The sequence below is a fragment of the Pristiophorus japonicus genome, chromosome 18, assembly GCF_044704955.1.
Source record: "Pristiophorus japonicus isolate sPriJap1 chromosome 18, sPriJap1.hap1, whole genome shotgun sequence".
Taxonomy (NCBI): Eukaryota; Metazoa; Chordata; class Chondrichthyes; family Pristiophoridae; genus Pristiophorus; species Pristiophorus japonicus.
Genome location: NC_091994.1, coordinates 7,728,414 through 7,754,988, shown reverse-complemented (window position 1 = coordinate 7,754,988; position 26,575 = coordinate 7,728,414). Strand labels below are relative to the sequence as shown.

At 46.9% G+C, this 26,575-nt stretch overlaps 1 protein-coding gene across 2 annotated transcripts in view; it reads left to right on the top strand.

Moving 5' to 3' along the window:
- The window catches only part of LOC139228534 (insulin receptor-like), a 253,998-nt gene that overhangs the window by 48,433 nt on the left and 178,990 nt on the right, over window positions 1–26,575 (top strand). The gene's annotated exons all lie outside the window — the stretch shown is intronic.

Sequence of the window (26,575 nt, the reverse complement as noted above, 5' to 3'; positions counted from 1 at the left end):
GGTCTTTGTTGAAGGTGCTGTCTCTTGCCAGGGGTTACAGTCCCCCAGGCAGCACCCTCACCATCGCCACCCTCGTGTGTATATTATTTAACACAGTGTGCCGTTCCTTGACTGAACTCGCAGATTTCTATGCTTAACTCTGTTCCAGACGAAGGTCGATAGATTTTTGTTGGGTAAGAGTATTGAGGGATATGGGTTAACGGCGGGGTCAGTGGGGGAGCCGGGGGGAGGTCCATTGAATACATCCAGGTTTCAGAGACGGTGAAAAGGCCTGGTTCTGAACGGCTGCAGATCATTTGCCGTAGTCGTGTGTGGGCCCGGACAGCCGGCTGTTCAACTGTGGAGAGCATCACAGCCGACCCCACTGCTTTTCTTCCCCCACCAAGATGCACATTCCAGCTGGGCTCCGCGGACAGTGATCGAGAGCAGGAGCCTTGGATGATTTTATTTGTGTTTGTTTCCTGTCTCCCATCATTGAGCTGTTTCAGAAAAGGGAGTGAGGCTCCCGTACCGTGACTGACCCAGTTTGTTTAAAAGTCGCCTCTTATTAACTAACTTCAGCTGCATTATGTATTTGTTGATCTACTGCACTGCGTCTGGGGAAACTCAAGACCGGTCTGGTGGAGTTCCCCGAGCTTGCCCACATTCAGAGTAGCAGCTGGGATCAGGAAGGAGAAGTTGTGCGCTGCTTTTAAAGCATACTTTGTTTTAACAATATTTTGGTCGGCTGTTAATGGTATCCTTCAAATATTGGGGGTCTCTGCCATTACCAGCGGCAAATCTAAATGTGATTGTGTCCCTTCTGGACGATATTTGCTTCATTGTGAGTAGAACATGTAGCAGAAAGGAACAGTTCAAACTAGTGCTGGATAAAGCTGTGACTGACGCTGGATACTGTCCTGTCCCTTGTGGGTGTCAGTTTTACTCGACCCCTCCACTCTCGTGATTTAAACGATGCTGTCCGCTGTGTCGCAGTGGGCAGCACTCCTGTCTCTTGAGTCAGAAGGTCGTGGATTCAAGTCATACCCCGGAGACTTGAGCCCATAATCCAGGCTGATGTTTCAGTGTAGTGCTGTAGTGTCAGAGGTGCCGTCTTTCGAATGTGATGTTAAACTGAGGTCTCGTCAGCCTTCTCAGTTGGATGTAAATAATCCCATAACGCTACTTTAAGGGAGCGAAGGGGGTTTTCCCTGGCATCCTGCCCAATATTTATCCCTCAACCAACACAACAAAAACCGATAATCTGGGTCATTTTCACATTGCTGTTTGTGGGAGCTTGCTGTGCGCAAATTGGCTGCCGCGATCCCCACATTATAACAGTGACTACACTTCAACAAGTGCTTCATTGGCTGTAAAGCGCTTTGAGACGCTCTGAGCTCATGACAGGCGCTCTATAAATGCAAGTCTTTTTCTTTATTACAGATATGCTATTGTTTGAAGATTTAATAATGGGAATGCCTGTGTCAGAATGCAGGATGTATTATAAGGCAGTGCATGCTGGCGGGGGGGCGGGTGGTGATTGAAGTGGTATAGACCTCACCACATCGTTGATGACTGTTGCAGCAGGCGGGTGGCGATGTGAGGGGTTAATTTTGTATTAACCATCTGTTGTTGACGTGGTTCTGTGTTTTATTTCAGTGCCAGTTTGTAAAGTATATATATAAACTTCAGGTTTCAGAGGCACTCGCTTAGTGTGCACATGTTTGGGTCATGTGTGGTGTGTGGGCTTGTGGGGTTCTCATTTGCATTATCGCAGCCTTTGCTAACCACAAAACGAGCGTTTACATCCAATGTGTTTTACATTGGCAGCTCAGGGATTTCACATTGAAATAAAAATATAAGAAGGTTAAGAAATACAGAATATTAGCTTGCTACAAAGGAAGAGCGTCTCGTATATTTATTGCCTTTCATGTCTACACAACGTCCCAGAGCCAACACATTACTTTTGAAGTATAGCTACTGTTACGGAGGAACATATGGCAGTCCAGTCACACAGCTAGATTCCACAGAAAGAAACGAGATAAATTACCAAGTAATCTGTGTTTTTTTTCCAGGCGTGTTGATTTGAGGGATTAATGTTGGGTGGGGTACTGGGAGAACTCCTCTGCTCTTCAAATAATGCAGTGCGATCAATCTGTGGGCTGAAGGTGCTACCACAGTGCTGTTAGGGAGCAAGTTGGTGGATGTTGACCCAGCGACAATAAAGGAATGACGATGCAAATACAAGCAGGGTTAGCATGCGAGTTGGAGGGGAACTTGGTGGTAGTGGTGTTCCCAGGCACCTGCTGCCCATGTACCTCTAGGTGGAGGTGGTCACAGGTTTTGGGTTTGGAAGGAGCTGTTTGCTGATGATTGCTCAATGTTCAGCCCCATTTGCAATTCCTCACATAACGAAGCAGCTCATGCCTGCTGGTAAATGGCAAATAGGACAAGTGCCAGGCAGTGCCCATTTCTAACAAGACAGCATAACCACCTCCCCATGACATTCAGTGGCATTACAATTGCTCTGCCGCTCCCCCACCCCACCATCAATATCCTAGGAGTCACCAATGACCAGAAACTCAACTGGACCGGCCGCATAAATGGCGTGGCTCAGAGGCTGGGTATTGTGCGGCGAGTGTCTCGTCTCCCGATTTCCCCAAAGGCTTTCCACCACCTACAAGGCACAAGTCAGGAGTGTGATGGAATACTCTCCACTTGCCTGGACGAGTGCAGCTCCAACAACACTTGGGAAGCTCAACACCGTCCAGCACAAAGCAGCCCGCTTGATTGGTGTCCCATCAGCTAGCCTAAACACTCACTCCCTCCACCACCGGCGCACCGTGGCTGCAGTGTGTACCATCTACAAGATGCACTGCAGCAACTCACCAAGGCTTCTTCGGCAGCACCTCCCAAACCCCACTAACTCCACCACCTAGACGCACAAGGGCAGCAGGCGCCTGGGAACACCACCACCTCCACGTTCCCTTCCAATGCGCGCACCATCCTGACTTGGGCGTGTATTGTCATTCCTCTATTGTTGCTGGGTCAATATCCTGGAACTCGCTCCCGAAACAGTGCTGTGGGAATACCTTCACCACACGGACTGTCGCGGTTCAAGAAAGCCCGCCACTCCCTTCACAGGGCAACTCGGGCTGGGCAATAAATTCCGGCCTTGCCAGCGATGCCCACATCCTGAGAATGTTTAAGGCATCAGTTTAAAGTCTCGTTTGAAAGACGGCAGCCCCCTTGTAAAGCCTCATCATAGGTGGTCCCTCGAAACGAGGATGACTTGCTTCCACGCTAAAAGAGGACCTGAAGGGTGGAAGATGCCTGTGCATGGATTTTTTTTTTTTAAACGTGTGGTGGCCAATAAAGCAACATTCCCTTGGCTGACATTTCAGTGCTGTAATTGGGTTATGTGTTCAAGTCCTGTAGTGGGGCTTGAACCCACGACCTTTTGACTCTGGCAAGAGTGCTGCCAACCGAGCCAAGCTGACGGTTTGCTGCATTTGTTTTAAGGAATCGCTGTTGGTTACGTCTTCCAACAGAGATTCAGGTACAGTAGCACATGTTACTGGACCTGCAGTAATAATCTGGAGACGTAAATTCATCATCCCACCACGGCAGCTGGGGGAATTAAAATTCAGTTAATTAAACAAACCCAAAATCTGGAATTAAAAAGCTAGCCTCAGGAATGGTGACCAAGGGCCCAACATTGCCCAAGCCGTTTTTTGGGGCGCACTGACCTGAAGCACGCCAACTTTGCGTGCTGGAACCGGGAAAAAAAATCGGCCCATCCTCGCCGCTGTTCACAGTCCCCGGAGTCCTGGCGTGGCATGCATGCTGAAGTGGGGCGGCGGAGCCAAACTCCAGCGTCAAACCGTGTGCGCAGGTGCCGACCCGACGTGTGCGCATGCGCAATAGAGACAAAACTTGGCTCTGGTCGCTTGGCGCCCCCACCCCCCCCCCCCCCCCCCAACCAGGTGAGACGGCATCCAGAAGCTTGCACTTCTCCGGTAAGCATCTTCCCTCCCCTATCCCAGGCCGAATGGCCTCACGCACAGGCCGGCCGGCCTGCTGCCTTTTCCAGGCAGACTTGAAAGACAAGGTAGGATTTACTTTTTTAATTGTATTTTAATGGTTTGAGCTTTTCCTTGCAATGTTTGGTGCTTGGTTATTGAGGTCCTCCCCAGTTCCCTTCCCTGCTCTGTCCCTCATGTCTGCCGAATGTACGCTGCTTTTTCTTCACTGCCCGCAAGGTTATTCACAGCTGGCTACATACGCTGACCTAAGTCGATTTGGAGTAAGTTTTAGCTGGCCAAAGTGGCATAAATGGCCAAAACTGGCGTCGGTGTCTGGGAGCGCCCACTTTTGGGGGAAAAAAAACGGACCTAAAAAAAATCGTACCTAACTGACTTTGGAGCAAATTTTTGGGGGAAAATGGCATTTTTTATCTTACGCCAGAAAAAACAACTTGCTCCAAAAAAATTGATGCAAGTCATGGCTAATGTTGTGCCCCATGAAACTACCGGATTGTCGGAAAAAACCCATCTGATTCACCGATGTCCTTCAGGGAAGGAAATCTGCCGCCCTCACCCGGTCTGGCCTATTTGTGACTCCAGACACACGGCAATCTGGTTGACTCTTAACTGCCCTCTGAAGCGGCCACCCTGTTGCACCAAACCACTGCGACAAAGTCAACACCTTTGGAGTTCTTTCACCACACGGACTGCAGCGGTTCAAGAAAGTGGCTCACCACCACCTTCTCAAGGGGGCAATTGGGGAATGGGCAATAAATGCTGGCCTTGAACAGCGACGCCCACATCCTGCAAACGAATAAATATATATATAATTTTAAAAACATGTCGTCAAGCGACGCTTCACAGTGAAATTGTATCCACGGCAGCGCGAGAGTGACAGCCGCAACTTCGGAATCATGGCTTGATCGGAGCCAAGCTCACAGCAGTAGCGGCGTGGAAAGCCCTCATGCTCCGGGGGTGGGGTGAGGGATGGTGGGGGGGGGTGAAGGGGGTGAGGGATGGGGGGGTGGTAGGTGTCTGACTGGTGCCGGTCAGGCCGGGCCAACGTGCGAGCTACAACTCCAGGGCAGTGTTGTCAAGCCAGGTTTCCAAGTACCGGGGCTTCCACCACTGGGCCTCATCAGACCAATTCATAAACTGCAGCAGAGTTTTAAAAATACTTTTTATAAAAAAAAATGATGTGAAAACATATTTTGCAAGTGATCACGTTCCGTGCCTGTGCTTGCAAGAGAAAAAAAATGACAGCCTCCAGGGAGCAGAGCTCTTGAGGAGGGGGTGATCTTGCTGAAAGTCTTGTAACTGTCAGGACGGAGTGATTTACTCTTCCGGCTGTGCGGGCACCCGCAATATATTTTTCTTTTAAGTGATCAATGTAATGTTTGAGGGGGTGGAGAACTGGGACTTGCTTCCTCTTGCGTAACCTGTGGCACTTGCAGTGTTGTTTGGAGGGTCGAAGGAGCGGGGGGGGGGGGGATAAAAGTCCCATCCCCGCCTCCTCCCTTGGTAGCAGCTCCGTGTGCAAGGCTTAAAGCCGTGATCTAAATTGTTATTCACTCATCAGCCCACGTGATCCCGAGCATGTTTTTCAGTCAGTGAGGTTTATGTAACCATATAATAATGTGCTGAATTGATGGGCTCGTTTTTTTTTTTGCAGCCACGTATATAGCTTGTCGAGTCGCACATAATGCAGCGACTTGTGGAGGAGGGGCAGGCTCCTCACAACAAAGGAAATTAAAGGCAGATTATCCATGTGCTGTCAATTAAAGCCGTGATGGTTTATTTGCTATTGATAGTATTGAACCCGTAAGTTCTTGTAATAATGCGGCGCTAACAGTTGTGATTTTGGAGTATTTTCAGTTCTACTCTGGGTGGGGGTCGAGCACCAAAATGAAACCTGCAATTTTTTTTGTTGGAAATCACTGGAATTCCTGAAATGCTTAAGAGTTGGGTCCCCCTTGAAACTGTGGTTCTGAGACTGGTGCTAGCTGCAGCTAGTTAGTTAGTGGTTTTTTTTGTTGCAGCCTTGCACGATTGCTACAATGCCACAGCACGAGAGAAGTGAGCGCAACTCCGCATCCTAACTAGTCAATCTTTGATGGGCTTCAAGCGCATTAGGCAGGGGCCATTCCACTCTGGTGGGGGGGGGGGGCTGCAGGGGAGAAAACACTCTCTCTTGTTATTGGGGAACAAGTTTTACTAGAACGATTCCCAGGATTACAGTTACGTAGGTAGACGAGAGAAATTGGGGTTGTTCTCCTTGGAGCAGAGAAGGTCAAGAGAAGATTTGCTTGAGGTGCTCAAAATCGTGAGGGGTTTAGAATCGAGTAAATAAAGGGAGACTGTTTCAAGTGGCTGAAGGGCTGATGATGAGTGAATACAGATTTGAGGTGACTGGCGAAAGAACCAGAGGCAAGCTGAGGGAAAACTTTTTTAACGAGTGGTTTGGATCTGGAATGCACTGCCTGACAGGGCGGTGGATACAGATTCAATAGTAGCCTTCAAAAGGGAAAAATACTTAAAGGAGAAAAAAAATTGCGTGAAATATGGAAAAAGAGCGGGGGAATGGGAGTAGAAAAAAGAAAGACAGACTTGTATTTATATAGCGCCTTTCACGACCACCAGACATCTCAAAGCGCTATACAGTCAATGAAGTACTTTTGTAATGTCGGAAACGCGGCTGACAACTTGCATACAGCAAGCTCCCACAAACAGCGACGTGATAATGACCAGATAATCTGTTTTATTGATGATTTGAGGGATAAATATTGGCCAGGACACCGGGGATAACTCCCCTGCTCTTCAAAATAGTGCCATGGGATCTTTTACGTCCACCTGAGAGAGCAGACGGGGCCTCGGTCCAACGTCTCATCTGAATGTCATTCATTCATCCATGGGCAGTCTCACGGGGTCGAGGATGACTTGCTTCCACACTAAAAGCGAGTGCTCAGGTGACTGATGAACCCATTTTAAACGGTGGAAGATGCCTGTGCCTGAATTCTTTTAATATGGGGGGCCATTGCACACCAGCCACCACACGGGCTTGACGGAGCAAGGTCTTGGTCCAGTGGCAAGGGGATCCAAGACGACTGGAGACCAGGCTCCGCCGACACACACACAAACTCAAACATACGGCACCTGTGACAGTGCAGAGCTCCCTCAGCACTGCACTGGGAGTGTGGGCCTAGATCTTTGTGCTCGAGTCGCTGGAGTGGGACTTGACCCCATGACCTTCTGACTCAGAGGCGAGTGTGCTACCAGCTGAGTAACAGCTGACAATTATTAATGACCTAATCTGTTTCTCGTGGTGTTGGCTGAGCGAGGAATGTTGGAGCCAGGGCTTCTGGAAATCTCTCTTGCTCCTTTTTGTTTCAATAATGCCAATGGGATCTTCAGCATTCACCGAAACCACTGGAACAGGCAGGTAGGGCCTTGGAGAGTTACCTCTCCTCTGAAGAACGACACCCAAGGCAATGCAGCACCAATGCAGTGTTGCGCCGTGTTGCTTGTTTTGCATTTTATATGTCCTTTGAACCTCAGTGGCTACTCACTTGACAGAATGAGTAGTTTACTATGCTCTGTGTAATGTGTTATTTATTGCCTGTTTATAGTGGAAGTTATTGCTGATGTATGACTGTTAGCTAGCCAACTTTATGATTGGTTTTCCATAAATCAAAGCAGCAACAACAATTCTTTTTCTTAATTGTTAAACTGATGGCAGTTCCTGGGGACATTACAGATTCCCTGGGTGTCAGTTATAAAAGAGAAAGCTCTGTGTTCATGCACTGTGAAACAAACACTAATATTACAGGAGTAAAGCTCCTCCCATTCGAACACTAGGAGCAGGAGTTGGCCTTTCAGCTCCTTCAGCCTGCTGCGCCCTTCAATAAAATCATGGCGATCTGCGACCTCAACTCCACTTTCCCGCCCGATCTCCATATCCCTTGATTTCCCTAGAGTCCAAAAATCTATCTCTCTCAGCCTTGCATATACTCAACGATTCAGCATCCACAGCTCTCGGGGCAGAGAATTCCAAAGATTCACAACCCTCTGAGTGAAGAAATTCCTCCTCATCTCAGTCTTAAATGGCTGACCCTTTATCCTGAAACTGTGCCCCTGGTTCTAGACTCTTCAGCCAGGGGGTAAACAACTTCACAGCATCCACCCTGTAAGTTCCACTCAAAATCTTATACGTTTCAAGTTCGAGTAGAATCATATACTGAAATATGAAACAAGTGAGTTTAAAATCTAGTGTTAATTTTAGCTTGCGATTGCCCTGTGGCCATCAGGCCCTTATCAATAGCCAGGTTGTGAGTGGCTATGTAGCTGCGTGTTTGAATAGTCGCAAAGAGGTTTCGTTCCGGACAGTCATTTGAGAAATTACAGAAATTGTTTCCGGGTCAAAATCCCTGGAAGTCCCCATATAACCACATTGTTAGTGGCCCCTTCACAACATGGTCTGCAGCGTTTCAAGGAAAAGGCCACCGTCTCGAGGGCAACTAGGGGGCAATAAATGCCGGCCTTGCCAGCGATACCCACCTCCCAAGCATGAATTTTTAGATAATAGTGCGGGTGGGGCTATTTGTGATCTCCAAAATATTTTTTTTTAAAAGCAGCTCATTATTGTAAGTACTCAGCAAGTCCACATCACTCTATGTCGACATCATCTGAAAACATAGCATCAGTTTCCAAATGTACGCTGATGAGACCCAGCTCTACCTCGCCACCACTTCTCTCGACCCCTCCTCAGTCTCTAAATTGTCAGACTGCTTGTCAGACATCCCGTTCTGGTTCAGCAGAAATTTTCGGCAATTGAATATTGGGAAGACCGAAGCCATTGCTTTTGGTCCCCGCCACAAACTCCGTTCCCTAGCCACTGACTCCATCCCTCTCTCCAACTCCAGTGTGAAGCTTAACTATACTGTTCGCTACCTTGGTGTCATATTTGACCCCGAAATGAGCTTTCGTCCACATATCCGCAGCATAACGAAGATTGCCTATTTCCACCTCCGTAACGTTGCCCGGCTCCACCCTTGCCTCAGCTCATCCGTGCCTTTGTTGCCTCGAGACTTTGACTATTCCAACGCACTCTTGGCTGGCCTCCCACATTCTATCCTACGAAAACTTGAGGTGATTGAAACTCGACTGCCCATGTCCCAACTCGCACCAAGTCCCGCTCTCCCATTCATTCGGTCAGTCAATCAATCATAGGCAGTCCCTTTAGATTCTTAGGTGACTGAACAATCCAATACGGGAATTACAGTCTCCGTCGCAGGTGGGACAGACAGTCGCTGGAGGAAAGGGTGGGTGAGGAGTCTGGTTTGCTGCACGCTTCTTCTGCTGCCTGCGCTTGCTTTCTGCATGCTCTCGGCGACGAGACTCGAGGTGCTCAGCGCCCTCCCGGATGCTCTTCCTCCACTTAGGGCGGTCTTTGGCCAGGGACTCCCAGGTGTCGGTGGGGATGTTGGACTTTATCAGGGAGGCTTTGAGAGTGTCCTTGAAACATTTCCTCTGCCCACCTGGGGCTCGTTTGCCATGTAGGAGTTCCGAGTAGAGTGCTTGCTTTGGGAGTCTGTTCGCATGCCTGACACAAATGTGGCCCGCCCAACGGAGCTGGTCGAGTGTGGTCAGTGCAGCGATGCTGGGGATGTTGGCCTGGTCGAGGACACTAACGTTGGTGCGTCTGTCCTCCCAGGGGATTTGCAGGATCTTGCATCACCCCCTGTGATCATTGATGTACATTGGCTCCCGGTTAAGCAACACCTCGATTTCAAAATTCTCATCCATGTTTTCAAATCCCTCCATGGCCCCGCCCCTCCCTATCTCTGGAATCTGCTCCAGCCCCACAACCCCCACCCCGGAGATGTCTGCGCAGCTCTAATTTTGCCCTCTTGAGCATCCTTGATTATAATCGCTCAATCATTGGCGGCCGTGCCTTCTGTTGCCTGGGTCCTAAGCTCTGGGAACACTGCCTAAACCTCTCTGCCTCTCTCACTCTCTCCTCCTTCGAGAGGCTCCTTAAAACCTACCTCTTTGACCAAGCTTTTGGTCACCTGCCGTAATTTCTCCTTGCGGGCTCGGTGTCAAATTTTTTCATCTCCTAATACTCCTGTGAAGCCAATTGGGACGTTTCACTGTTAAAGGTGCTGTATAATTACAAGTTGCTGTTGTGTCATGGTTTGACGTCAGACTGGAGTTAATGCAGAGATTCGAATCGCTTTGCTCCTGAGTCGGGTCCGAAACTGCTTTGCAGTAATGCAAATATTGTTAACTTGGCCCCTTGGGCGATATACTGATTGGGTCGCAGCCAGCACTTGCAAAAACCCCAATCCAAAATGAGCCAGCACTTTCGGGGAAAAAGAGAGAGATTTGGAGGGGGGAGAGCTTAATGGGTAAGACACGAAAATAAAACTGCGATGTTTGCAGAAATATTGAAGAAGGAATGGGTGCAGAGCCAAACCCAAGCAGATGGATAAACGTAAAAGAAGATGGTATGAATGGCATTTAGGTGTGTGCAGATCAGGGGTGGGGCGGGGGGAGAGATTCATTGAATAACTCTGGTGTCATGAGAATTCGCAATTCGGTGGTCGGAGAAGTTTTTGTTATGAAACTGCCTCCATTATATCCCAAAGCTCGTATAGGACTGGAGCAGGAAATGGTTTAGGTGTTTTTGCTTTCAAAATCTTCCTTTGATAAACAGATGATGCGATAAAACGTGACCCTTAGACTGCTTCACTGTACCGCAGTGCGTAATGTGAGCTGGTGCGAGTTGGCTATTGGTTGTAAATTTACATTCCTCTGATTTTCCAGCACCACTCTTCCGAGCAAACTGCCACACTCCACCCATTCTCCATTTGCTTATCTCAAACAGTTTGAAAGCGTTGGGTATTGAAGTACTGATTGTTCTGGCTTGCTCGAAGGTACCGTGGTGCGTTTTATAAAAAAAAATTTATGTCTGCCTATTCTTACAGATGCAGTCATTTTAAAAATTAAGTTTATTTTTGGGGGCCAGCAAGGAAAAACTTTAGGAGGTTAAAGTATGTCATCATCATCATAGGCAGTTCCTCGAATCGAGGATGACTTGCTTCCACGTCAAAAAGTTCACGGGTGTTTCAATGAAGGACCTAATATTCCAGATCCCAAACTACCATGTCGAAGGGTGGAAGATTCCTTTGTGTGGATTTTTTTAACGTGTGGTGGCCGTTGCACACCAGCCACCACACGGGCTTGACAGAGCGAGGTCTTGGTCCAGTGGCAAGGGTTAACAAGATGACTGGAGACCAGCTCTGCTGGGGGAAGGCTGTTCACGGAGATGATTTGTGTGTTAAACGTCCAGCTCAAAAGTCCAAGGTTGCAGTTCCAATTTGGTTGCCTGTGGGTGAAGTTTTTTCCTCCCTCTGCCAGTGACACTCCCTCACTGGTCTAGTTAGGTTTTAGTGCTTCCGCTCACACCAGTGGCTATTTTTGCTCCCATTCGGTGAGAGTAGACTCGGGTCAGAGGCTGGGTATTCTTCTGCGAGCGTCTCACCTCCTGACTCCCCAAACCTTTCCACCATCTACAAGGCACAAGTCAGGAGAGTGATGGAATACTGTCCACTTGCCTGGATGAGTTGCAGCTCCAACAACACTCGGGAAGCTCGACACCATCCAGGACAAAGCAGCCCGCTTGATTGGCTCCCCATCCACCACCTTAAACGTTTACTCCCCCTCCCATCGGCGCACCGTGGCTGCAGTGTGTACCATCTACAAGATGCACTGCAGCAACTCACCAACCCCCCACCTCTACCACCGAGAAAGACAATTATGAAAGGGTTAGACAGGACTAATGCTGAGAGAATGTTTCCCTTGGCGGGGGAATCTAGAACACGGGGTCACAGTCTCAGGATAAGGGGTCGACCATTTAGGACTGAGATGAGGAGAAATTTCTTCCCTCAGAGGGTGGTGAATCTTTGACATTCTCTACCCCAGAGGGCTGTGGATGCTCAGTCATTAAGTATATTCAAGACAGTGGTCGATACATTTTTGGGAACTAAGGGAATTACAGAATATGGGGATAATCCGGGAAGGTGGAGTTGAGGTAGAAGATCGGCCATGATCTTGTTGAATGGTGGAGCAGGCTCGAAGGGCCAAATGGCCTGTTGCAACTTTTAGTTCTTATGTTCTTATGATCAGGGCAGCAGGCGCATGGGAACACCACCACTTGCTAGTTCCCCTCCAAGTCGCACACCATCCCAACTTGGAAATATACAGGCCGTTCCTTCACGTCTGCCCTCTCGGGTGGGTGTAAAAGATCCCACGGCACCATTTTGAAGAAGAACAGGGGAGTTTTTCCCGGTGTCCTCGGGCCAATATTTATCCCCCAACCAATATCAATAAAACAGATTATCTGGTCATTATCACATTGCTGTTTGTGGGAGCTTGCTCTGCACATATTGGCTGCCGCGTTTCCTACATTGCAGCAGTCCCGACACTTCAAAAAGTACTTAATTGACTGTAAAGCACTTTGGGACTTCCTATGGTCGTGAAAGGCGTTACAGAAATGCAAGTCTTTCTCTTTACAAATAAAAGAAAAATTGAAAGAGCTCTTAGCAGATCGAATATTCATGTTAGAAGAAAGACAGACTTGGGTTTATATAGCGCCTTTCACGACCACCGGACGTCCCAAAGCGCTTTACAGCCAATGAAGTATTTTTGGAGTGTAGTCACTGTTGTAATGTTGGTGCTCAACAAGTTACTGCAAGTTGGTTCACTTTTAAAGTTTGCTATTTTGGTTCCAATCGCTCACATCTCTTTTGACAAGTAACTAAAATTAAGCCTCTACGGACTCTGCTCTTTTTAAATGCAGCCATTGAGTCAGTTGGGGTAGTTCAGGCCAGTTAATTAAATCTGGTTGTGGTGAACCACAGTGTCTAAACAGCATGTCGGATTACATTAAAATAAACACAGCGATTCAAGTTTCAACCTAGAAACAGTGTTCCAGTGCAGTGCCAGCATACTGTAAGAATGCAGTAGTTCTTTAGAAAGAATTGCTTGTAATACCTTGTCTCGGGATGTGTCTCACAAGTAGCTTTAGCACCAGTGATGAAATGTGTGTTTCACTCGCTTACTTTTTTTTGTAAAATAAAGTTTATTGCAGGATTTAAAAAAAAATGCTTGTTCTCGCCGAGGCTGGGCGTGTACAAGGGCTGCTTAAAATCCGACTCCGCTAGGCTAGGAATTCATAAATGTTGTTGATGTTTTGCCAGCATCTGTTGCAGGAGAGTTTAGGAGAGAGGCTTCATGTTTCCAGTGTCCTTGCGATTTTAAGAAAAATATAATTTCCCCCCAAAAAACACGTGGACAATATTTGTTCAATCTGCTGGAAACTCACCACCTGACTGGGAGGAACTGTCTTTGTCCTGGGCAGGCTCCGTCGATGATAAACTGCCTCAGCCGTGGCCCAGTGGGCAGCACACTCTCCTCTGAGTCCGAAGGTCATGGGTTTGAGTCCCCACTCCAGAGACTTGAGCACCTAATCCAAGCTGATGCTCCCAGTGCAGTGCTGAAGGAGCGCTGAGCTACCAGTGGTGCCGTCTTTCGGGCGAGACGTTAAACTGAGGCCCCGTCTGCGCTCAGGTGGATGTATAAGATCCCACGGCACTATTTGGAAGATTGGCTGCAAGGTTTCCTACATTACAACAGCGTCTACACTAGAACTTGTTTTTACTCTCTCTGACCTTAATCAATAACAAGAAGACAATGTAAGATAAGGTTTGTTCTCCTTGAGGGTAATCTATCCTCTTCATGAGCATAACTGTCTTTTGGATGAGACGTTAAACCGAGTACCCGTCTGCTCCATTAGGTGGATGTATAAGATCCCACGGCACTTTTTCGAAGAGGAGCAGGGGAGTTGCCCCAGTTTCCTGGGGTTAATACTTATCCCTCAATCAACATCACTAAAACCGATTATCTGGTCATTATCACATTGCTGTTTGTTGGAACTTGCTGTGCGAAAATTATCTGCCGTGTTTCCTACATTACATCAGTAACTACACTCCAAAAAGTACTTTGTTGGCTGTAAATGCTTTAGGGCGTGCTGGAAGTCATGAAAGGCGCTATAGAAATGTAAGCCTTTCTTTGATCGTGAGCTGTTTAACCCCGGCAAAGTGTGATGCTGGCAATGTCCAGGGAGGCTCTGTAATCAATTTATTGCTTGTAATTTCCATGCGATGACTCTAAGCCCTGCTCGAGGGAAACGAACCGATGCTTTTGTGAGAGTGAGCCCGTCAGTGTCCACAGGGACTGTTGGCTGTTTGATGCCATCTGGCCTGGATCATTGCAACAGAAGCAGCCAAGTCTTATCTGGAAAGGCCGACTGTTGTGTGTGTGCTGGTGGTTTATACCATCACCATCAGCCCCCTTTCTCTTCACCAGCGTTAAATTCCTCATGAGCGACATGGCCCAGAACACTGAGCAGGGTGGAGATGGTGGCTGAGTACCTCTCGCTGAACGATCGGGTTGCTTTGAAGTTCTGACGGGACTGGACAGGTTAGATGCAGGTAGAATGTTCCCGATGTTAGGCAAGTCCAGAACCAGGGGTCACAGTCTAAAGATAAGGGGTAAGCCATCAAGGACCGAGATGAGGAGAAACATTTTCACCCAGAGAGTTGTGAACCTGTGGAATTCTCTGCCACAGAAAGTTGTTGAGGCCAGTTCGTTGGACATATTCAAAAGGGAGTTAGATGTGCCCTTGCGGCTAAAGGGATCAAGGGGAGAGAAGGCAGGAATGGGGTACTGAGGTTGCATGATCAGCCATGATCATATTGAATGGCGGTGCAGGCTCGAAGGGTCGAATGGCCCACTCCTGCACCTATTTTCTATATTTCTATGTTTCCACGCTCTGACTTTTCCCTGGCCTGGTGCTGCATGGTCCAGTGGAGCACCACATTCTCTTCTCGCCTTGGGGTGAGAGCGGTCTGGGCGGCTTTCTCTGCCACTGCCAGTAATGACAATCACGGGGTGCGAGCGACTGCAAGGGAAGAATTGCTCTTGTGCGCTCTGCAATAACGGTGCGATTGGTGCTGAAGTTGACTACGGGTGTTCTTATTTGAAGTTATGCTCAACTTGTATCGGACCTGGGTTAGACCACACCCGGAGTACTGCGTACAATTCTGCTCGCCATATTAATAAAAGGGATATAGAGGCACTGGAAAGGGTGCACAGAGAAGATTTACAAGGATGATGCCAGAAATGTGAAGGTATAACTATCGGGGAAAGGATGAACAGACTGGGTCTCTTTTTGCTTGACCTGGGTGACCTAATAGAGGTTTTTAAAATGATGAACGGTATTGATAGAGTGGATAGAGAGAGAATGTTTCCACTTGTGTGGAGGTGCATAACTAGAGGCCATCAATAGAAGATAGTCACCAAGAAATCCAAAAGGGAATTCAGAAAAAAGACGTCTTTACCCAGAGAGTGGTGAGAATGTGGAACTCGCTACCGCAGGGAGTGGTTGAGGCGAATAGTATCGATGCATTTAAGGGGAGGCTAGATCAGCACATGCGGGAGAAGGGAATAGAGGGCTCTGCTGATAGGGAAAGACAGAAGGAGGCTCGAGTGGAGCATAAATGGAGGCGTGGACTGCTTGGGCCGAATGGCCTGTTTCTGTGCCGTATAATCCCATGTAACTTCCTCCCTGTCCCAAACGATTGAACCCTTCCCTGCTAACTTGCTAAAGACATTGAGAGAGGTAAGGAGTTTCTGGGAAATAATGAATTAAGAATAGGAGATGCTATGGATAGTCTTGATTTCAGCACCATGAGGATATATTTGGAGGAAGACACTACTTGGACCACAAGAGGAGCGATAAGTCGGAGCGAGAGAGATGAGGAAGACTTTGGTGGGGACAGGAGTGACCTATTTCTGATTCCGTATGAAATCTTGACCCTTTATCCAAGCGTAACCAATCCAGAAGATAGCAGTTGTCCGCTTTCTTGCAAGGAGAGTGAGCTTTAGAAATGCAAACATTTGTGCGAGATGTTTTGGGTTGAATCGTTGAATGAATGGTCGTGAATGGGCTGCGTTACAGAGAGTCGCAGTTTGCTATTTTTATGTACACTTTATATGAAGCCTGAGTGTAGCAGAGATTTCTTGCCAAACAAGATGTGTGCTCAACTGTTTTTATCCAAACCGTTTCAATTTCTTCAGTTTGGGCATCTTCGCTTTATCCATAGGCTCCTCAATAGAAATTTCTCAAGTAGAAATAGTAAAAAATATAACCGGGCTCTTATTTTGACCATGTCCTTCAACTGTGGAAGCGGCTGGGGTTACCAATAACTTTTCAAGTAGACATCATCTATTTGCTTCAAGGGTTCTTCGCTTAAGAATTCATAGCAACACATTGCTATTCAGAACTAGTTGGTTTATTAAAGAAGGTTTAACAATCACACTACATATTACCAGTTCAGCCACTAGGCTCACAACTGCATACCCCATCGTGGATCCCCCGAACCCAACTGGCTGGGGTTTTATTGAGTCTTGTGAATATCACGTGACTGGCTAAGCCACACTCAATGCAACAGATCTACAAACCTGTGAGCATACTGTCGGGTGCGTACATTATAGTAGACGAGGGTCATTTATTGAATGATCTTGGATATACCAAATGGACAACCTATTCTCTGTGTGCTTTTTAAAGACTGTGTGCTTTTAGTTTTTTCAACCCCACGTAACCATTGTTCAGCTGTGTGTGGGCAGGCCTCGCCATCTCCTGGATCTCGGCCCGGGTGGCTGAGAGTCCTGTAAGAGTAGCCGGGATCAACGTTCTCTCTGAGCTGCGCGCGTCCGCAGCCTGGCAGTGATCCGCAAGGTCCCGCGCAGGGCACTCGCGAGCTTTCGTGTTGGAAATTTGAAGGGATCGGGCGTCGAAAGAAACTGGGCGCGAAGAACGTCGTGTGTAGCCGACAGGGAATATTGGCTGGGATGACTGTTTACTGCTCTCTTCCTCCCCCTCCCCCACTTCCCTGCACTCTCTTTCCCCCTTTTCCCTGTCCCCCGCCCCCGCAATCTCCAGCGATCATCAGCTTAGTAAGTGGGAAGGGGAGGGTGTTGACATTCTAGTTGTGCAGTCCAAACAGTAGCTTTACAATCTAGGGTTCTGAGAGGGGATCCCAGAGAGTCAGCAGTTGATTTCTGTCTCTCTCTCGGTGCTGTGCATCACAGGCACTGTGTGTATGTAATATATATATGTGTGTGTGTGTGTGTGTGTGTGTGTGTGTGTGTGTATATATATATACATATGTGTGTGTGTACATATATGTGTGTGTGTGTATATATATACATATGTGTGTGTGTGTACATATATGTGTGTGTGTGTGTGTGTGTGTGTGGTTGCACTTTATGCAATAAAACTGCACTTTCCCTTTGAGTGGCTGATTATTAGGAAAGGCGATTCCTAGGAGTGTATCCATATTTGCAGGGGGATCCCGTCGCACAGAAAAGTTGGAGAACCGAACTTTCAGTGTTTGATTGCAGTTTTAATGATCAGGCTTGCTGTTTGAAATCTGTGCACAGGAATCCCATTACCCTGAATTACCTCCCCATTTACTTGAGTCGGATATTTAGGTTGTTTATAAAAATCCGCCAGCCCAAAGAAGCAGACTTCACGCCAGGAGCCAGTTGCAGGGAGACTGTGAAGGTTGTTTTTATTTGACTTGTTATTCACTGACGTTCCTGGCCAAATATGCAACTCGACCGCATAATGGTACTATTAGCAATCCGACAAATGAGTTGGGCCACTCTTCAGGCCTGTACCTGCTCGCGGGCTGCAAAGTGGGGCAGATTGGCAATTGACCATTAGTTTGAATGAAAGGGTATTGCAGAATCTGGGGAGGGGGAAAGGGGGTAAATCTCAATAATTCAGGCGAGCCAGTGACTATTTAGAATGTGGTGCATTGACTCAGAGCAGAGTTCGAGCGCACCCCAGCCGGTTTTTTGGACTAAAGTCGTATTTAAATATCAAAGTGACAAGTTTATTTATGTCGTTGGTGCTTTACTTTTGCAGAAACAGCTGCTTAGTTTTGTCCACAGATCTTGAAAGAAATGTGTCTGCACAGCCTCCCCACGTACACGGATGTTTGTTTGTGTGCTTATGGTGCATGTGTAAACTCTCAATTGTAGTTCAAAATTATTTAAATTAAATGATGCTGTCCTTTACGATGATCTCACTTCACCCTCCTCCCCTTTTCAAAGACGCTTACTGGAACTAACTGAAAAACAATGTTGTGATTGCACGAAGATAAGTTGCGGAGCCCTTTAGTGTTTGACCCCAGTGTTTGCACTAGAATTAAATGGGCGGGTCGTGTAAATGCACGCCTAACCTTTTCTGAGACAGATTGTGCCCGACGCGGATGAACTGGTTGGACTTGGGAGCCAGGCGGGCAGATTGATTTTTGGTATCTAGGTAATCTGAACAGAGTCCACTTTCCCAGTCTCGATGTGGTCAGTGTTAATCTCCCGAGATTACAAAATATGGTTTGAAAAGCTCGAGTCTTAACAACATCACTGCTGGGAAAGCAATGAGATCGCAGTGTTGTAAAATGGCTGGCCTGTTCAGAATGAATTACTTCTTTGAATTTGTGTTGCTCACCATTTTCATTTAAAAAAAAACTTCTTCTAACTGTTGCTATTTATCTGAAATCTGTCTGCTGCAGATTGGTAATCTTGTTTTTAAAAAAAAATAATGTAGCATCCAGTGGCGATAATGAAATCCAAAAGTGTGTGTGTGTGTTTGTGTGTGTGCATTTGGGAATTTGTGCTGAGAGATGTTTGCTTCACGATCCTGGATGTTAAAAACCCTTGTGACATGGACCTCTTGATCTTCATTATGTCCAGTTTGACAATCCCTTCACCAGATTTTTGCATTTTATGCACCGAATCTGACTTCGATTCTTCAGCATTTCCAGTTGCAAAAAGCTCTCATTTTTTGTTCAAATTTGTCAACATTTAAGACTTAAGTATCCTTTTTATAAACTGCTTAATTTCGCAGACTATGTTGTAAATCTTTGGGGCTCAGAAGTGTTTTGGTTAAACTTTTGAAAACGTTTCCTTTTTCATGAACGAAAGATGATTTCTTATTTGTGGTTTAGTTCACTGAGCTATTTATATATTAAGAAAAAACGAGTCGGGATGGAATTGGGAGGGGGTGGAATTAAAATTGAAGGAAAAACTGATCGTGTACAGTTTGTGCGCGTGGCAACAGGATTCCCTCTCCGTGCTTGTTCGCTGTGGGGGAGGCCAAGGCAGCACAGTCCGATCCCAGTCAGAAAGCACAGGAGGAAGCGAAACCCTGGATTTTGGAAAGGCTATCAGCCAGGAGCATTTGTTCAAATCCAGGTAAAGTAAACGTTTTAAAAAAAAAAAAAAAATCTATTCTATTTGTGGATAAGGGAATGTTAAACAAAGTTGGAACATTGAACAGCGACCTGTGGAGGGAGGAGGTGTGCAGTGTGCAATCTTACCCAGCATACAAATGGTGAAACTGAAAATGTGGAGCTCTTTTTAATATGTGTATATATATATATATATATTGACCAAAGATTGTGGTTGGAGGTTTCCCGTGGGCGGATGCCTCCGACCAGAATTTTTTTAACGAAAATACCTGGTGGTCCCGGAGGAACGACCGCTTCCGGACCGAGGTCTAGATACGTAGCCCAGCGCGGAGGCCCACGTATCCCAGGGAGGTGCGCGCATCCTGGGATCACGTGGGCCTGGACCACCAATCACATTATAGTATTCTCATTGATAATAATGGCAATGGGAGCTCGTACAAACGGAACTCGCCATCAATGAGAATGCCCCCCCCGCCCCCAAAACACAGAAACACAACACAATAAATTTTTAAAAAAATCTCATCTATTAAAAATTAATTGAAATTAATTCAATGTTTTACAAAAAAAATTTTGGAAAATGTTTTAAAAATGTTTTAATGGGGTTAAAAATAAACTTTCCTTAATGGACAGGGTTTTTAATATAAAAGTTAACATTGAAATTTAATGTTTCTATCTTTTCAAACTCTTGCGCTGGTAAAAGCAGACCTTACACCGAATTTTACCAGGCGTAAGGGTTTTAAGTACATTCGCTGGGCAAATGGCCCAAATCTCTACCCGCGAAGGCCCTTCTCCTGGGGAGGCGACAGTTCGCAAGTGCTGGGTTTAGGCGTACTCGCTTTGCGCGCTTAAACCCGAAACTTGCGGGGCCTCTTCGGGCACGTTCGCACATCGTACCCAGCTGGAGAGGCCGCGATCTACGACTCATATATCTAGCGATCCAGCAGGGTGAAAAAGAGAATTTGGAGTTGGACGGGCATTTGAGAATGAGGAACCTGCAAGATTACGGACAAAAAAAGCAGGGGGTGAGGGACTTGGCACGACTGCTCTTTCTAAGAGCCAGCGCAGGCACAATGGGCCGAATGGCCACCTCGTCCTGTGCGGTAAGTTTCTGTGATTCTGCGAAATGCTGCACTAATGTGGGGGTTTTTTCGAACGCATGTACCGTTTAGTCTTCTGCATCTTGTAGTCATTCTCATCATATTCATCATCAACATAGGCAGTCCCTCGGAATTGAGGAAGACTTGCTTCCACTCTTTAAAAATGAGTCCTTAGGTGGCTGAACAGTCCAATATAAGAACCACAGTCCCTGTCACAGATGGGACAGATAGTCGGTGAGGGAAGGGGTGGGTGGGACTGGTTTGTCGCATGCTCTTTCTGCTGCATGCGCTTGGTGACGAGAATTGAGGTGCTCAGCGCCCTCCCGGATGCATTTCCTCCACTTAGGGCAGTCTTAGGCCAGGGACTCCCAGGTGTTGGTTATACATAATCAGGGGTCACAGTCGAAGGATAAGGGGTAAGCCATTTAGAACCGAGATGAGGAGAAACTTCTTCACCCAGAGAGTGGTGAACCTGTGGAATTCTCAACCACAGAAAGTTATTGAGGCCAATAAATATATTCAAAAAGGAGTTAGATGTAGTCCTTGCTACTAGGGGGATCAAGGGGTATGGCGAGAAAGCAGGAATGGGGTACTGAAGTTGCATGTTCAGCCATGAACTCATTGAATGGCGGTGCAGGCTCGAAGGGCTGAATGGCCTACTCCTGCACCCATTTTCTATATACCGCAGAATGACCAACACGCTGTAGTTGCAAATGTCACCGCAGCAGAGACGGTTTTAAGGTGTTGGACAAAACCATTGCACTTTTGTTTAATAAACCAATGAGCAAGGAAAAGGGCGATAGCTGGAAGAACTGGATCGGTAGTTTCAAATATAATTTGTTTTCCGACATGTGGCTGTGGGTTGCTGTTCCCTGTGGGTTTACTGTATACAATGGGTACGTAGCAATATACACAAATTACAATATAGGAACACGCCATTCCGTCCAACCAGTCCATGTCGGCATTTACTTTCCACACGGCCATCGTGTTCTCATCATTTTTAGCCACTCTGTTCCTATATCTATCCAATCCCCTTATGCTTCATCCCCCTAAACAATCTCATCTTGAACCGTGACATGTTTGTGCCTCGATCACCACCTCACAACTCTGTGTAAAGGAGCTACTCTCCTGCCCCCTGTTCGAAATCTTTTACATTTAATCCAATATCAATGGCCCCTCTCTCTCTTGACCCCATGACTACTGGAAACATAACATTAGAATTAGGAGCAGGAGTAGGCCATACAGCCCCTCGAGCCTGCTCTGCCTTTCGGTAAGATCATGGCTGATCTTCTCCCTCTACTCCACTTTCCAGCCCGATCCCCATATCCATCGATTTCCCCTAGAGTCCAAAACTCTCTCCGTCTCAGCCTTGAATATATTCAACGATTGAGCCTCCACAGCCCTTTTTGGTAGAGAATTCCAAAGATTCACCACCCTCTGAGTGAAGAAATTCCTCCTCATCTCAGTCTTAAATGGCCGACCCCTTATCTTGAGACTGTGCCCCCTAGTTCTAGACTCCCCAGCCCGGGGGAAACAACCTCTCAGCATCTACCCTGTCAATCTCCCTCAGAATCTTGTATGTTTCAATGAGATCACCTCTCATTCTTCTAAACTCTAGCGAATAGTCTACTCAGTCTCTCCCAGGAATGAGTCTGGTGAACCTTCATTGCTCTCCCTCAATGGCAAGTATATCCTTCCTGAGGTAAGGAGACCAAAACTGTACACAATGAATTTACTCAACGATTCAGCATCCACAGCCCTTTGGGGGAGAGCATTCCAAAGATTCACAACCTTCTGAGTGAAGAAATTCCTCCTCCTCTCTGCCTTCAATGGCCGACCCCTTATCCCGAGACTGTGCCCACTAGTTCTAGACTCTCCAGCCAGAGGAAACAATCTCGTGGCATCTACCCTGTCAATCCCCCTCGGGAATGGTCCCACTCCAATCCTAAAGTAGCTCCCTGTACAAACTGCAATGCTGTTTCTTTATTGCAGTCAAGATTGCATCAGATGAAGTCGAGTTCCACAGGCCTGCACTGCAGACAGCTGTGTTTTGGACAAAATTAGTGACATTAACAGAATATTAGTGGAGGATTCTGATTCTTCAAACAGGCAGGCGATTTAATATTCAATTATGTGATGCTTCAGTTTAATATTTTGGCGCTGATTATGGCGGCGTGTGCTGGAGGATTGTATGGCCGTTAATGTCACAATCATCGAGCTGTTCAGGATGTAATGTGATACTTTCTCATGTCCTATTTATAGCATCAGTCCGCTCTAGGCTGTTCTGAATCTCCTGCGCAATTTGCTGTTCAGTTGCCAGTGAAGATAGTGCTTCACGTGTTTGAGGACACATAAATACTGTGGCAACAAGAGCGGGTCAGAGGCTGGGTATTCTGCGGCAAGTGTCTCACCTCCTGACTCCCCAAAGCCTTTCCACCATCTACAACGCACAAGTCACGAGTGTGATGGAATACTCTCCACTTGCCTGGATGAGTGCAGCTCCAACAACACTCTAGAAGCTCGACACCATCCAGGATAAAGCAGCCCTCTTGATTGGCCCCCCATCCACCACCTTAAACATTCACTCCCTCCACCACCGGCGCACTGTGGCTGCAGTGTGCACCGTCTACAAGATGCACTGCATCAACTTTGGCAGCACCTCCCAAACCCGCGACCTCCCAAACCTGCGACCTCTACCATCTACAAGGACAGCAGGCGCATGGGAGCACTATCACCTCCAGGTTCCCCTCCAAGTCACACACCATCCTGACCTGGAAATATATCGGCCGTTCCTTCATTGTCGCTGTGTCAAAATCCTGGAACTCTCTCCCTAACAGCACCTTCACCACACGGACTGCAGCGGTTCAAGAAGGCGGCTCACCACCACTTTCTGTAGGGCAATTAGTGATGGGCAATAAAGGTTGCCAGTGATGCCCAAATCCGCGAATGAGCTTGAAAAAAAAGTGGAGGCTCTTCTAACACCTCGCAGACTCCTGGACAGGATACAAGAAGAAGCTTGTTGTCTGAAATGTGACTTCTTTCCCACCTCTAGCATTCAACTTTCTTTTCTTTCTATCTCGCTCGTTTTTGCCCCCCTGCTTTTGAGCCGCCTCCTCTTTCTCTTTCTCCCCTTTTTTTCTCTCTCTCTCTGTCTCTTCCGCCCCCCTCACTCCTGTCGTGTAAGAATTGTTGGAAAGCATTCCCTGCCTTCCCCTCCTTTGTCGAAGCTGGAGGGGTAGAACTGAATGTCCGAAGCTGCATGGTGTGGAATGCATCCGGGAATATGACCGTCTCTTGACCTTTCCGTCTTTGAGGATTTTAATGGTGCAGCTCTTGTGTTCATCCTTGTACGTGTATATATGTCTCATTATAATTTTGTTTGACGAGGGAGGTAGTCCTTGATGAAAGATTCCACTCGCAATGTGAATCGCTATTCTCTATCGTCCATTTCAAGTATTTTCTGTTTCTACCTTCAGACCACTAACCACGGCAATTTTTCTCGTTTGCATTGCTGCATCAGAAGGTTGCTGGGCAGCGGGCTAAATTGTCAAAAACTTGTCGTGTGGTGTAACAGAGTGACCTGGGCTTAGTTGACCTGATGGTGCAGGGAGTTGTGAGGCTAATTTGGGAGGAGAGGGTTCTGCTGTGAGGAGAGATTGAGTGGATTGGGACTATACTCTCTGGAGTTTAGAAGAATGAGGGGTGATCTCATTGAAACGTACAAGCTTCTGAGGGGGATTGACAGGGTAGATGCCGAGAGGCTGTTTTCCCCCCTGGCTGGAGAATCTCGAACCAGGGGTCACTGTCTCAGGATGAGGGATTGGCCATTTCGGACTGAGGTGAGACATTTCTTCACTCGGAGGGTTGTGAATCTTTGGAATTCTCTACCTTGGAGGGCTGTGGAGGCTCAGTCGTTGAGTATATTTAAGACAGAGAGAGGTAGATTTTTCGACTCAGGGAATCCAGGGAAGGTGGAGCTCAGGTTGAAGATCAGCCATGATCTTATTGAATGGCAGAGCATGCTCGAGGGGGCGTATGGCTGAAAGCGGCTCCTAATTCTTATGTACTTATGGTTTATTTCTTTCAGGTATTTTATTACTTCCTATAATCTTTTCTGTTCCCTGTGTATTTATGTTATCTTCATCCCTTTCTGTACTCCAACCTTTGTTCTCATCTGTACTTTTTCTTATCTTCATGTTGCTATTATATCCGCCCAAACACTTTCCCTGCGCAGCAACAACAATGAATTGTTATTGAAACTATTAGAAATTTGGATTAAAGCAACTCCTGTTGTAGCAATAAACGATGCTGACAAGGTCCCAGGCTCATTCTGCAGTCCATGCCGAGTTCGCAGATCGAAGCCACTGCAACAGTTGGGGATCTAAACATAAGAATGTAAGAAATAGGAGCAGGCCATTCGGCCCCTTGAGCCTGCGCCACCTTTCAATAACATCATGGCTGATCTTCGACCTCAACTCAACCTTCCTGCCTGATCCCCATATCCCTTGATTCCCTTGATATCTAAACATCTGTCGCTCTCAGCGTTGAATATTCTCATCGACTCAGCCTCCACAGCCCTCTGGAGCAGAGAATTCCAAAGATTCACAACCCTCCGAGTGAAGAAATTCCTCCTCATCTCAGTCCAAAATGTCCGACCCCTTATCCTGAGATTGTGCCTTCCCTAGTTCAACACTCTGCAGCCAGGGGAAACATTCTCTCAGCATCTACCCTCTCAGTCCTCTAAGAATTTTATACATTTCAATGAGATCACCTAAAGCAGGAGTAATATTTCCTGTATAGAAAGGAAGACTTTCATTTATATAGCGCCTTTCACGACCACCGGACGTTTCAAAGCACTTTACAGTCAATGAAGTACAAATTGGAGTGTAGTCACTGTTGTAATGTGGGAAACGCGGCAGCCAATTTGTGCACAGCAAGCTCCCAGAAGCAGCATTGTGATAATGACCAGATAATCTGTTTTGTTATGTTGATTGAGAGATAAATGATGGCCAGGACATCGGAGATAACTCCACTGCTCTTATTTGAAATAGTGCCGTGGGATCTTTTATGTCCACGTGAGAGAGCAGACAGGGCCTCGGTTTAACGTCCCATCCGAAAGACAGCACCTCCGACACTGCAGCACTCCCTCAACACTGCAGCACTCCCTTAACACTACACTGGAGTGTTGGCCTCGACTTTTGTCCTCTAGTCTCTGGAGTGGGACTTGAACCCACAACCTGGCAACAGCAACAGAACTAGGGAATTGGAGGCAGTAACTGAAGTGAGGAAATAGATGTAACTGGGGTAAAGGAAACATGGCTGCAGACAGGACCGGACCTACAACTAAATATTGCAGTCTTTAATGTATTTAGAAATGATAGGGAGGGAAGGAGTGCTGGAATAGCTGTGTTAATCAAATATTACAATGCAAGAACAGAACAAAGGGATTGAAACAGAATCCGTATCAATTGAGATAAAGGATAGCAAGGGATTGGTCACACTATTCGGGGTATACTACAGACTGAGTGTTTTTTAATTTCATTTCATATACTAGCCTACGTATGTACGTTAATTTATGAAATGAGTTTAAAAAAAAAACTCGACCATAATCTTAGAAACAGAGAAATTTACAGCGCAGAAGGAGGCCATTTCGGCCCATCGTGTCCACGGCGGCCGACAAAGAGCCACACGGCCCTTGGTCAGCAGCCCTAGAGGTTACATATAAACCTATCTTGGGGTGGGGATGGGTGGGGGCGGGGGAATTTCAGTTACCCCCAAATAGACTGGCAGGGAGAAAGAGTGACTGACTGGCGTAAAAATAAAAAAGGGAAGGTGGCTCAACCGTGGCTATCAAGGGAAATCAGGGATAGTATTAAAGCCAAGGAAGTGGCATTCAAATTGGCCAGGAATAGCAGCGAACCTGGGGACTGGGAGAAATTTAGAACTCAGCAGAGGAGGACAAAGGGTTTGATTAGGGCAGGGAAAATAGAATACGAGAGGAAGCTTGCAGGGAATATTAAGACAGACTGCAAAAGCTTCTATAGATATGTAAAGAGAAAAAGGTTCGTAAAGGCAAACGGATATAAAAGGG